The sequence below is a fragment of the Lathamus discolor genome, chromosome 6 (assembly GCF_037157495.1).
Source record: "Lathamus discolor isolate bLatDis1 chromosome 6, bLatDis1.hap1, whole genome shotgun sequence".
NCBI classification, from domain to species: Eukaryota; Metazoa; Chordata; class Aves; order Psittaciformes; family Psittacidae; genus Lathamus; species Lathamus discolor.
This window is the reverse complement of record NC_088889.1, coordinates 71,173,737-71,186,640: the sequence shown is the minus strand read 5'-3', so window position 1 is coordinate 71,186,640 and position 12,904 is coordinate 71,173,737. Positions and strand designations below refer to the sequence as shown.

Sequence of the window (12,904 nt, the reverse complement as noted above, 5' to 3'; positions counted from 1 at the left end):
GCACAGGTTGCCCAGAGAAGCTGTGGCTGCCCCATCCCTGGCAGTGTTCAAGGCCAGGTTGGGTGGGGTTTGCAGCAGCCTGGTCTAGTGGAAGGTGTCCCTGCCCGTGGCTGGGAATTGGAACTGGATGAGCTTTAAGGTCCCTTCCAACCCAAAACTGTCTGTGATTTTATGATCTCAAGCGTAACATGAATATTCCAGTTAATGAGTTCAGACAGCGAAAGTTATCAAGACATTTGCAAATGTAAAATATCAATTTATTCACTTAGTCTTAACAGTCAGAATTTCACAGATTTCATAATTTCAGACATTTTTGTTAACTTTACTATCTTGAGCAACTACTCATCCTTATCCCGGAGAATTGACTATAATTGTAACATACAAAGTCAACAAGGCTTTGCTCTACTGAAAGTAGCAATCTCCAGCAGTGGTTGCACACTTGTCCAAGGGAAAAAAAAACAACAAGTTCAATGAATGCATAGGTGATATTCCCAGCCAATACTCTCTCAACTTCCAACTATTTTCACCTGAGACAGCTCCTGAAATGAATCTAATAACAATATATCGAGTAGCCTTCTTTTAACTATCTTCCATGAACTTACCCAGTCTGCCACTGAATTTTATTATATTATTATAAGCTTATAAAGCAGACAATCATAGAATAGAATCATAGAATAGTTTGGGTTGGAAGGGATCCTCAAAGGTCATTTAGATGAGAATGACTAGAGACAAAGGAGACCGATGAGCTAATCTTACAGCAGCTACACAAAGTACTTACCTTGGAAAAAAATGCTGATGTTCTAACTCTTCTAATTCTGGTAATTTTCAAGATTTTAAAAGATGTCTCCTTTCATGAAAATTAGGAGAGCTTTTTTGAACTTTCCTTGGGCCTAAATTAACAACACTATATTTTTCCCCATTACTGATCATTAGTTCTCAGATGTGATAGTAGGAAACATATAAGAAACACCCACAGCTAAGCAAAACCAGACTCAGCTCTGCAGATTTAGGTCGTAAAACAGCATAGCTTATTTGCCAGAGATGCTATTTGCCTGAGTACTAGTAAACACCCCCTGCTAAATCCACAATAATTGAAAGCTACAAATAGAGACAGTAAAAACAAAAACAAAAACAAAACCAAACAAAAAACCCTAAAAAACAAACAAGCAAACAAAAAACACACCCCAAAAACCCAAACAAAAAAAAAAAAAACACCCCACCAAAAAAACCCTAAGTGGCTCTGGCAATAACGTATAGGAGTCCTAGTTCAACTGCTGAAGACCTGCAACTTCTTATCATAAAACAGTTTGTCTGTCTTCAGGAGAAATCAGAGAAAGTACAAGAAATTCGTGGATAGATTTTCTAAAATCTTCAATGTGATACAGTAATTTGAAAACACCAAAGAGATGTTTTTCAGTCTGTGCAAACAACAAAGGGTTACATTAAGACAGAAGATATGCAAAAACACTGTTCTTGAATATGCTAGCTGGACATAGGATATACTGTTCAATAAAGTAATATCCAAGATAAATGTTCTACTTGAGTCAATTAAACAGTTACATTCTATTCAATGTCTTTGCTTCTGATCCATTAATGGTTAAGGTAATGGTTGACTTTTCTTCTAAGGTTCAGTGTTTTTCATTCACAAGAATGAAAACATTAAAGACACAATCTGACCTAAATCAAGGGCTTTCTCATGCAGTAATTTAGCTGTGTATCTTCACATCGCCATTTCATAGCATGGGGAAATGCTGAATGCTGACCCTGTTTGCTTTTGACATGTAACATTATCTTCAAAATGTTTTCTTTATTATATTTTAATTTCAGTACCAACACTATCAGAGTAACTTTCCTAGAGCTATGGGATCTCCCTACATTTTTAATACAAGCTATTCATCAGCATTTCATAATGAGCAAAATGTTCCAAGAAGCTAACAAAAGCAAAGATACATTATCACATATCTTGATCTGACATTACACAACAGAGCATCATTAAGAAAAGAGAACAAGACAGGTACAGAAAGATCAAAGACAAGATGATTCTCAAAGGCAGTAATGCTCATGCAAAACTGTTCTCAATTGTTAATTTTTTTCTTTAGCCTTCCTTCTACTGACTAACCACCAAAACTAAGTTTTTAGAAATGCAGGATTGTGATAAATCAATTTGGTATCAAGTTTTAAGGTTCAGGGTGCACTAGGCAAGACACAATGAGTCCCTGCAGTAGGGCAAAAGTGGAGAAAAAGAAAATGGAATCAAAGCTAGACTAATACGGGGAAGGGAGAATAAGGATAAGAGTTTGAATTCATAGAATCCTAGAATTATTTGTGATGGAAGAGACTTTAAATTGCATCCATTTCCAACCCCCTACTACAGGCAGGGACACCTTCCACTAGACCAGGTTGCTCCAAGCCCTGTCCAACCTTGCCTTGAATACTGCCAGGGATAGGGTATTCACGTCCATTCTAATAATATAATTACTGAGCCAGACACATCGTTTGGTCTTTATTGAACTACAGCCTAGAAAGTCCTATATAGAATCACAGAATAGAATCATAGAATACTTAGGGCTGGAAAGGACCTCAGGATCATCTAGTTCCAACCCCCACGCCATGGGCAGGGACACCTCACCCTAAACCATCCCACACAAGGCTTCGTCCAAAATGGCCTTGGACACTGCCAGGGATGGAGCATTCACAACCTCCCTGGGCAACCCATTCCAGTGCCTCACCACCCTAACAGGAATGAACTTCCTCCTTACATCCAATCTAAACTTCCCCTGGTTAAGTTTTAACCCATTACCTCTTGTCCTGTCACTACAGTCCCTGACAAAGAATCCCTCCCCAGCATCCTAGTAGGCCCCCTTCAGATACTGGAAGGCTGCTATGAGGTCTCCATGCAGCCTTCTCTTCTCCAAGCTGAACAGCCCCTACTTCCTCAGCCTGTCTTCACACGGGAGGTGCTCCAGCCCCTGATCATCCTCGTGGCCCTCCTCTGGACTTGTTCCAACAGTTCCATGTCCTTTTTATGTTGAGGACACCAGAACTGCACACAATACTCCAGGTGAGGTCTCACAAGAGCAGAGTAGAGGGGCAGGATCACCTCCTTCGACCTGCTGGTCACGCTCCTTTTGATGCAGCCCAGGATACGGTTGGCTTTCTGAGCTGCAAGCGTACACTGCCGGCTCATGTTAATTTTCTCATCGACCAGCACCCCCAAGTCCTTCTCTGCAGGGCTGCTCTGAATCTCTTCTTTGCCCAGTCTGTAGCTGTGCCTGGGATTGCTCCAACCCAGGTGTAGGACCTTGCACTTGTCATGGTTGAACTTCATAAGGTTGGCATCAGCCCACCTCACAAGCATGTCAAGGTCCCTCTGGATGGCATTCCTTCCCTCCAGTGTATCAACCAAACCACACAGCTTGGTGTCATCGGCAAACTTGCTAAGGGTGCATTCAATCCCACTGTCCATGTCAGTGATGAAGATGTTAAACAAGACTGGTCCCGACACCGATCCCTGAGGGACACCACTCGTTACTAGTCTCCAGCCGGACATCGAGCCATTGACCAGAACTCTCTGCGTGTGGCCATCCAGCCAGTTCTTTATCCACTGAGTGGTCCATCCATCGAATTGATATCTCTCCAATTCAGAGACAAAGATGTTGTGTACCAGACAGATCCAAAATAAAAATACTTCTCTAATACTGCAATTTACAGCCTGAGGGGCAGTATTCTAATGGTTTAAATACACTGGCCTGGGAATAAACCAAAAGGACTCCACAAATTGGTAAAACTTAAAAATCCAATGTTGCAGAGCATTAAAGAACTGACTGAAGGGGATATGGACTGCCTCCTCCTTTAAGTCATCATGCCTTAACTAAAAATCGGGTAATAAATTTCTGTTATCACTGCACAGAGTCCTCTCTGATTCACTAGTTTCATTTGTCTCACCCCTCTCTATAAAAATGCAGACAAATTATAAACTCATCAGATCTGAAAACAGATCATGCAGCTTTCCTTAGTGAGGAAAGGATCACATGTGAAATAGTACTACAGACAAGTTTTGAAAATTATACACTTTATGTGTCAGTAAGATTAAAATAAAGAATGGTTCGTTTAAATCCTGGAAATGAACTGCATGACTTGTCCAGAAATATGAAAGGAGAAAATCACTTCAACATATATCCCAAAATAATTTACATTTAGTTATCTCTTCTCCCACAGGAAATGCAACTGCCATTACTAATCTTAACAGCTGCTTCACACTTCACAGGATCAGATCTTAGGAAATTACAAATTCACATGTGGTAAGACAGATATATATATATCCTCTGTTGAATAGCGATGAACAATGTGAAGAAGTCTGGTTGTGTATCTTACCAACCACCATTAAGGTGTGATAAACAGGACAAAGATCTGACTTCAGAAAGCGCTGTTAAAAAGCATTTAATGTTAGAGAGGGAGAAGTCATCATAAAAATCTTAGGGAGCTTTCCAATGAAGATCTAATTGAAGGTGTCCCTGCCCGTGGCAGGGGGCTGGAACTGGATGAGCTTTAAGGTCCCTTCCAACCCAAACCATTGTATGATTTGAGTGGTTTCATGCTAATTTGGAATTGATGGCATTAAACAGAAATCAAATTGGTTCACCTAAACTTAACTTTTCCTGAAAATTTTCATTTGTCTGGACTCCAGAGATACAAATTTTCAAGATCCAATTTGGTTCTACCTCTCAACTAAGGACCGGCATTCATACCCAGTACTCAGATTCATGACTGGCCGAGTTAGTTTCACTAATCTTGAAGCACCACAAGAAACAATTCTAAAGTATGGTATCAGAAAGCATTCTATATATTTTCCTTGAAGTTATTATATAGCTTTGATGTATTTGCCATCGACCCTGTTGGAGTAGGAATCAAACCCAAGATTGACCCAAGGACATTGAATCACCTACCCCAAAACAAAGAACCAGTTCGGGGTAGGTAGACTTGATTAAATACACTCAGACTCATTGTATGGCTCAAGAGTCAGCCACACTAACATCTGGAAACTAAAACATGTGAGAAGCAACCTTGTGTCCAGCATATCCCTAAATAATTTTGGCACCTTATCAAGCATAATCACTTTCATTGGAAAACATATATAAAAGGTCAAATTTTCCTATTGTAGTGCAAATGATTTCTTAAAGCCTTATGCAGTAAAATGCATTACGTCTAATGAGGTATTAAACATAAGACTAGCTCGCTGTAAAGAAATTTTTGGCAGAAATCAAGATTTAGGAAACAAAACTCAGAAGCAGTTTCTGACTTCCTTATGGTACCTTCCATCATTAAGACAGCAGGTAATGGCCACTCAGACATCTTTCAGAAATGATGTTACACTCCAACGTTCATTTTCATTCTGTAGTTTAAGACATTGCTAAAATAACTGCATATAACAAACGACAAGATTATGTTTTTATTGATGATTTGCTTTTGTTTCCTCATTAGGTAACAAAATTTCCCCCCTTCCCTTTCTGATCTATTGAAATATCTAACATGCATGTTCCTCTCCACTCAGTTTCATCACTCTAACAGACTGTTCTTCATTCTGTTTCATTCTTTTTACATGATTTTCAGACTGCTTCCTTGGTGCGATTACTGTTCCAAGGCTTTTGGTGGTGGCTTATGAGATCAGCATATCTTATAATTGAAACAACTCTGTAACAAGGAAGCCTTTTAGAATTAAAGACAAAAGTGCAATGTGTTATAAATTTATTAAAGGCAAGGTCTCTTATACTACCACATTTTAGTCTGTATTATAAAAACAAGTTTGAGATCTGAAGGGGACTTTTCCATTAGGCTTTTCAAAGCTAAGTATGCATAAGAGGGGAGATTAAAAAAAAAAAAAAAAAAAAGTAAATATTTTAGCTTTGCCATCATCTTATTTAGATTAATATCCGAGTTTGTTTTGTTCTTAGGAGCAGATGTTATGCCGAGGACAAAAAGAAAACAAAAAAACCTAAAGGACAGTGATGCCTACTCCAGGCATTTCTCATTTTTCTCATTTGTACCAAAGAAGGAAAATGCCACAGTCTTCCAGTTCAGCTTTCATTTTAACACATACTTCCTTCTCACAAATGCAATGATACTTACAGCCACATAGTTCTGGATAAAACACCACCTATCCAGCTCAAATCTGCCTTGCATTAGAGTCAGCAATGAGGAAGAAGCAAAATGACAAAATTATACTTGCCCTGGTAGCAGCCTGCTGCCTATCCCAATCACATGAGATGTGCTTTAGGGAAGGTCAGACTGACTTCAGGTGTGCAGATCCATTACATTTCACATCAGCAATAGCTCAGTCATGGGAGTCATCCTTTTCCACTAGAGCAATCTCTGTGGTCTGCACAGAGTAAGAGATTGAATTCCAACACCAAGTTAAAGCTATAAGCCTAAGAGTCAGTATTTATGGCCCTATCACTGTAGCCTGCTTTCCTGCTTTGGACAAGTCAGTACAAATTGATCTGTTCAGTCAATGGGATATTTGAGGCAGCTATTTCTCCTCCCACACACAGCAGTACAATTCCCATTGTAAAAAGACCCTGACTTTTGTATATTACTCAAGGTAGTTCGATAGTGCAAATTAAACTAGACAAAAACCCCATTAAATAATCAGATCACTTGTTAATAAAAGTCCCATGAGGTCTCCTTTGGTCCAGGGGAAAACCAATTAAACATTGTGAGTGATTTAAAGAGAAAACAAACTTCAGCACACACAACACAAAAAAAAATCCAAACCACCCACAAACAGAAGATATATTCATATTGGAATGATTCAGTTTAGACTCAAAGAACAATTAACATACTCTGTCACTTTTGATACCAGTATTTTTTTCTGTTATATGTACTATATTTTGCAAAACGCTTCTACTATTAATCACACAGATGTTACTAACATACCTCTCATCCATGTTTTCTTATAGCAGAGCCTATATACTGTTTCATTTTTCATTTGCACATGTGTGTCAAGGGCAATCAAATACAATGCACAAAAGCACAACATGATCCAGAGTGTTTATGGTGGTACATGATCTGCAATTTATCCAAATAAAATTACTACAGCAGAGAACAAAATTAATAAGGTTGGGGTAACTGAGCTGAGATGACATTGTGCACTCATTTTAAAAGGGTTTTATGGACAGTGAATAGCTTGTTCAAGAGGTTCATATTTAAATCTACAAGACACACAGTTTTTAAAGACAGGAAGTCTCATTAGACAGGATGTTTTTTCCTAGTCACAGAAGCACAAACTATTACTGGTTCCAAACACTGGTTCTGGATGAAACTGAACATCAGCTTATTACGAGGATTTTGTAGCCAGCACATATTTGTAAACACTATGAAGATGAAAAACCTGATTACCTAATTACGGTGTATTATGATGCTAAGATATATTCATAGTTGAATGCCACCTAAAATATAGTGGATTTTGTGATTTCAAGAACTATCAATAGGGCATGAGCTGTCAAACAGTTACTTGGAAGTTGAGACCACAAGAGTAGTTTTTTTTTTCTTCCCTTTTCTCCTCCTTTCTAGAATACACAGTTTTAATCCTACTTTCTGAATATGATTTCTAAGCACTTAGCCAGAGGAGCTACTGCCAGGATGAGTTGCTTTTGTCTAATACTGGTCAGCAAAAACAAGGAAATGTTGAGTCTGGCAGCTTTTGTAGGACAGCACAGAAATTATGGTTTAGCTCTTGTACGCTAGTAAAGATCAATAAACTCACTAGCTTCTCATAGAAAGTTAGCTTAATCCTAGATTCATATACAAGAAATAGTAAAATCTTATGCTATTTTTATTTGGAAATATGAGAAAATTTTACTTGTGTGGCATATTCTATTAACTGATGGGAGAGCATCCATCAAATCCAAAGCATCAGCTAAATATCTCTTTTAAACACACTATTAAACCAGAATACCCTTCAAAATACTTTCATACTGTTTGTGGAAGGCTTATGTGCAAGCAGATATGGCAGCTGAAGTGAGTATTATAGTGGAATTGCTTCTGTAACACTAAGAACTCATCAAACTTAAGATGAGACATTTATATTCTTGCTTCATAGAAGTTTATCACATAAAAGTCATCCCTCTGCTACATTCAAAATCTTGGACGGACAACCCCAGAAAAGGAATTAACTCTCTCTTAATTTCTCTGCCAAGATTAATTTTGCTAAAACTTTATTATGGTCTGTGTAAACTCTGCTGGTTCTATCCTTGGTCAGTTCCTCACAGCTTTCCAATAACTCTAATGGGTTTGTCAAATAGAAAATCAACTCATTCATTTCTTTTACAAATCAATGCTACAACCACTGCTAACTTCAAAATACACAAAGATGCCTAGAGATCCCCATTATTTTATTATCCTAACTTTGATTTTATCTTTCTGTGACAAAATCCAGTAAACAAATGATTTCTAAAGAGAATCAATATAAGAAGAGTACATATCCCAAGAACAACCCACAATGCAAGCTGTTGAAACAGACTAAATGTGTTTGTCCTTCGGCTTTAACAAGAGTAACTACGCTAGTAATTTCCCATTAATATGATATTTAAACATATTTGAAACCAATCAAACAAGTGTTTATTCTCAAGGAGAACTGCTGCTCTGCTGAGGAAATGAAGCAAACCAAAGCTTTCCAAAGAAGATGCATTTTTGAGGCTGCAAAGCAAGGGAAGTTCTCACCCTCTCTCTCCTCCTTGCGTGAAGGGAGAAGTGTGGGAGGTTGACACTGCAGAAAACTCCTGGGATTTAGCTAACTCAAAATTAAAGCCATCAGATTCTGTTTGCAAACTGAAAGTGTCTTGTTAAAAAGCATGACACGTCTAAGGCTTCATGAAAACATTTTCTTGTATTTGCAGGGAGGAGAAGTCAAGTTATCTCAGAGTCCCCTCTGCTGAATGAACGAAGTCATTAAACTGGCATTTGCATTGAAAGGCTTTTCACTGGGTTTTCTGTCAGGCCTTTGAAACAGGAATTAAATGAATGAGGGCCAGTTTACAAATGCTGCATTGTTGAACATAATGGGAGCAAACAGCCACCATTGTGAGTGCAGGTGGGAAAGAAAAATGAATAGACAAGGAAGCTCACCAAGAGGGAGAATCTCATTATTGATGGACTATGTGCATGTCTTTAATGAAGTTTACCCAATAAAAGATGGATTTTCCCCTGATCCTCCTCTGTAAAAACTAATTACATTGAAAAATACACAATGGTGAAACATCTCAAAGGTTATATTTGATTCGTTTTAATCATTATACTACTAATTAAGATCTAGAAAGACTCTGCCTTTAAGTATCTCAAAGCATTTCAAAACTCAGCTCAATTTCGTACAGAAACACCCCCATGGCCTTTCATTTAGATGAGGAATATGAGGCATGAATTACCAATAGCATGCAAAAAGAATTACTTAAAACCTAGCATTTTTTAACTGCAGTCCTTTAATTAAGGAATTACACATTAGCCTTCAGTTTACTGCTCTAGAGTAGGATGCAACAACATGCCCTAATGCCAAAAGTTTAAACAAGAACAAAACCAGGAGCAACAGATGCTTCAATAACAGAGTGAAAAATATCATCTTCTGTCACAATCATTTTCTCTGTAGTCTTAGATAGCTTTCTGTCATACTCCTCACAGCTGCTTCATCAGTTTTCTCTCCTGTCAGCAGCTTTTATCCACATTTTCCTTACTGAAAAGCCAGTTCAAGTCTCATTTGAAAATGTTTCTTTGCCATTCTGTTGCATTCGTCCTGGATTTGTTTTGAAAAGGATCACACTTATGCAGTATTTTTGCACTGTACTTTCTGGATCATCTACTATTACAGTCTCTAATAATTTAATTTGGCAAGCCTCCCTCTGCTGCTATGAAAATGCTAAATTTTACTGATTTTGAATTTACAAACTGTATCTCCCTTACTAAAGATTATCATTGCCTTACGACGATTCTTAAAAACCTTCTTTTTTTACTCCTCAACTTCCACATCACCAGAGAATTGCAGATGTCTAATTCCGTGTGCAAGGCCGGGTTGGACAGGACTTGCAGCAATGGGGTCTAGTGTGAGGTGTTCCTGCTTGTGGCAGGGGGTTGGAACTGGATGAGCTTTAAGCTCTCTTCCAACCCTAACTATTCCAGGATTCTATGATCCTTCTATGAAGCATGGTGCTATACAACTTGTTATTTTGGGCCAGCAGAGAGTAGAGAGTGAAATTATATTCAAAGAATAAGCCTTCTTGATATATCAGAATCTCTTTAAACTCATGAGTGAAGCGCCAAGGAAGTATGGAATGGGGTAGATACATGTTTGGTTTAGCACAGAGTCAAAATGGAGTAAGGCAGTGATTGAGCTGGCAGAATATATGCAGAAATCATGTAATAGCAAAAAAGCAGGTTTTGGAGCTTAATTATTCTTATCATTTTTAAGATTACTTGGAATTGCTTATTCTATGATTTCCAAGTTTAAACTTGATGAAGTAGTAACTAAAATAAGGCTATTTCAGTTCCTGGAATTGAAATTTTGAAATAAATATTTATGACCTTAATAAGAATGACTAAATTGGTGAAAAAGAAATGAAGTTGCACTCATGTAAAACAATATTATTTCCTAGTTCCTGGTAACTAGCAGCAAATTGTCACGGTTTAAGCCCAGCTGGCAACCCAGAACTATGCAGCTGCTTGCTCACTCCCTCCCTTCATCCCCCTGCTCCTGGAGGGATGGGGAGGAGAATCGAAAGAATGTAACTCCCACGGGTTGAAATAAGAACAGTCCAGTAACTAAGGTATAACACAAAACCACTACTGCTACCACCAATGATAATAATGATAAGGGAAATAACAAGGGAAGAGAATACAACAGCTCACCACCCACCAACCGATACCCAGCCTGACCAAGCAGTGATCTAGCCCCTGAGGGTAACTGCCCCCAGTTCATATACTGGGCATGACATGCTGTGGTATGGAATACCTCTTTGGCTAGTTTGGGTCAGGTGTCCTGTCTCTGCTTCCTCCCAACTTCCTCTCCTCCCTGGCAAAACATGAGACTCAGAAAGTCCTTGGTCAGAGTAAACATTACTGAGCAACAAATGAAATCATCGGTGTTATCAGCGATGTTCCCAGGCTGAAAGCCAAAAACACAGCACTGCAGCGGCTACTAAGACTGAGAAAAATGACTGCTACTGCTGAACCCAGGACACATATTATCTCAGATACTTGCATGTTCATGATATAAAAGGTAAATATCATAATTACGATTTTGTCAATTGCCAAATCTCATGAGAAAGTGGAATATACAGTTCTTTGCCGTCTACAGAAAGACGGGAAAAAATGCTTTAGCATAGATGGCCCAGCTTAAATTGGACATGATGGAGATGTAAAACTGCCAGGAGTGTTTGGGGTCCCCTCTCTTCAACACAAACGATGTTAACACTTTATAAATATACACACTCAAAACCCTTACATACATTGTATCAAGTTTTATATTGGGCAAAAAAGGATCTTATGTACTTTGTACTTTTTTCTTTTTTTTTTTTTTTGTAGGAACTACAGATGATATAAAATGACACAAAGGTATCTCAGGGTAGCAAACAGAAGGATGATGCCTAGAAATTATGTTTAAGATATAGGTATTATAAAATACATATTACATATTTTTATAAATAAACTTATGCCTTAGGAAGAAAGGAAATATAAGCAGATATAAATCTAATAACATGGACCTCTGGTATTACCAGTAATTCAGGAAGATTAATATGTATTATATTTTTCTTTTGGAAAAGTACTGATTTATATAGTTAACTGATAATGAATTATTTTCCAGTTTACTAGTAGGTAGTGTATTTGTTGAAACAAAATCATGGAATCCCAGACTAGCTTGTGTTTGAAAGGACCTTAAAGCTCATCCAGTTCCAAACCCCTGCCATGTGAAGGGACACCTTCCACTAGACCAGGTTGTTCCAAGCCCCATCCAACCTGGCTTTGAACACTGCCAGGGATAGGGCAGCCACAGCTTCTCTGGGCAACCTGTGCCAGCGCCTCACCACCCCTCACAGGGAAGAACTTCTGCATAAGATCTCATCTCAATCTGATAGATTGGAATGTAAAAGTACGAAACTATCTAAAAATCTTTAATATAAATATCATAAACTAATATATGCATGTCATGAGCATGCCTCCCACCTCAGAATCACAGGGAGCAGCTCAGAAAAAACAGACTGAATTATTAAATCAAATGTTGAGCTCTGTGTCAGATTAACAAGCAGCTAAACTAAACTGTAGAGATCCAACAGCACCAAGAGTGTGGAGAAACTCTTCAACAAGACCTAATAACAATTAAATGGAAATGGCAGCGAGAAATCCATAAACTTGACAGTAGGTGACAGAAAACTGAATGGACTTTGTTACCAAGTCTGCCATCTGTTTTTACAGCATCATATCTTTTATACAAAAAGGAGATGAGAGATTTAAATCAGAAAATTAGACTGTATGCTAGTGATATAGCAGGCACTCATTATTCAGATGGTAACAGTTATGCACTGAGATGAAATACCTGATATTAGGTGAGCTGAAGGTAGCCATGCATCAAACAACAGCTCTTTATCAGCCTACAGGCCAAAAGGTATGCCTAGGTGTAACTATCTTTTACAAAGGCTGCATCTTAAAATAAACAGGAGTGGCATGCAAGCTGTCTTTCAAAATGGGTGCATGATTAATCTCGGCCAACTAAACAGTAGGTTTACTAGGTTAGTACTTAGCTGCAGGCTAAACACTGACAATGCAGAGACATGCAAATTCAGTTCTGCTACTGGATTAGCAAATTAGGTTGAGTATGCCATGTCTATTCCCTAATCTTGTTCAACAAGTCTTCACACAGCTCCCC

At 38.3% G+C, this 12,904-nt stretch overlaps 2 long non-coding RNA genes across 2 annotated transcripts in view; one reads left to right on the top strand and one right to left on the bottom strand.

Moving 5' to 3' along the window:
* The window catches only part of LOC136017676 (uncharacterized), an 829,506-nt gene extending 827,940 nt beyond the window's left edge, over positions 1–1,566 (top strand). The window contains exon 2 of the long non-coding RNA XR_010614037.1: positions 651–1,566. This is a non-coding gene — a long non-coding RNA (uncharacterized LOC136017676). The remainder of the gene's footprint in view (positions 1–650) is intronic.
* LOC136017677 (uncharacterized) overlaps positions 1–12,904 on the bottom strand; it is a 256,952-nt gene that overhangs the window by 186,963 nt on the left and 57,085 nt on the right. The gene's annotated exons all lie outside the window — the stretch shown is intronic.